The following is a 1,441-nucleotide window of genomic DNA, read 5'->3' on the forward strand; positions in this document are numbered from 1 at the left end:
ATTCGTGTAGTCAAATTTATTATATATTGTCTTTCAACTAAAATATTTATTTATTTACATATTTTTATTATTTACCTACAAAAAAGACTGGCTTCAATTACTATGGATGTACTACTTATATTTTAACACAACATTCGTTAAATTCAGGGCAATTCGAAAAAATATATCTGAACACGAAGCTAATGAACATACGAAATTGAAAATATACTTAATGATACCTAATAGAAAACACCGTCAAATGTCTAGATGCAAAAGCAATTTCATGAAACCATTTCAATTAAATGATCACACAACAATTGACATTCATCAACCTAAACGTAATTGTGTATGCATAATTGATTATTCAGCGGAAACGTTTGGATACAAATCGTTCATCCTTTAGCCAAAATATTTATCACACCAGAACAATATCTTAATTACCTAGAGAGTGAAAACGTATTTCGATGGATACCTTATTGATATGAATTTTCTCACTTTTCGCGCATATTAAGGTGTATTTATAATAGAAATAATATTAAAATTATGATTTTTAACAGCATATTACCCGTTTAAAAATCAACGACACTTTTGAGCTCGTTTGGCCCACCTATGGACCACGGTGCTTGTGTTTGTGCTTTTGCTGTGTTTATGTTGTTGTGTTGTTGTTTTTGTCGTGACTCTTGATGTTGTTGTTGTTGTTGTTGTTGTTGTTGTTGTTGTTATCAATATTTGCGGCTTCTGGTGTTATTCATGCTGGGTTTGGCTGCTACTCTCTCCTACGTCCCTTCAGCTTTCCTTTGGTCCAGTATTCCTTCATTTCCTTGGTGTAGCCTACTCTAACTTGCGTTCCTCAGACTAGTTCCTGGTCTAAATGTGGTTAGTTTCTATAAGGGATATCATTAAGTGTCTGCTTTAGATAGCTGAACGGCAGTTACTTCTGTTATTTACTACGGCATGATAAGTATTAAATTGTGGGAGATTCTTCCCCACCTGCTTCATCCACAGAACTCCAGTGACTTAACATTTGATGGCTACTTTGAATATCTTACAGAATAGCCTGTTGGAGTACATTCCATACAGGTGTCCGCAGAAAGACAGCCGTATACTTCTGATTGCATCTGTGTGGTTTTGATGGTGTTGGTAGATTTCACGATTTGGTTTGTATCATCGCCTTCCATGTGACAGGATCCTTGGTACTACTCTCTTTCTCAGGAAGTTGCTTTTTTGTATTTCTAAAGCTCTTAGCGTAGTCTTCTTATAGATGCGCACTTTGCTGCGTAGAAGACTGGCAGTCTGACTATTGCATTATAGTGTCTCAGTTTGGCATTCAACGATACATGTTTTTCACAGACATGGTGTGCCTTGTCTATCAAAATGTGCTGACCGACAGGCAAATGGTAACGATTAAAGAGTCACTTCAACTCTCCTGCCACGAATGAGGTAACAATTCTTATATTTGACC

Source organism: Anabrus simplex, chromosome 7 (assembly GCF_040414725.1).
Source record: "Anabrus simplex isolate iqAnaSimp1 chromosome 7, ASM4041472v1, whole genome shotgun sequence".
Classification (NCBI taxonomy): Eukaryota; Metazoa; Arthropoda; class Insecta; order Orthoptera; family Tettigoniidae; genus Anabrus; species Anabrus simplex.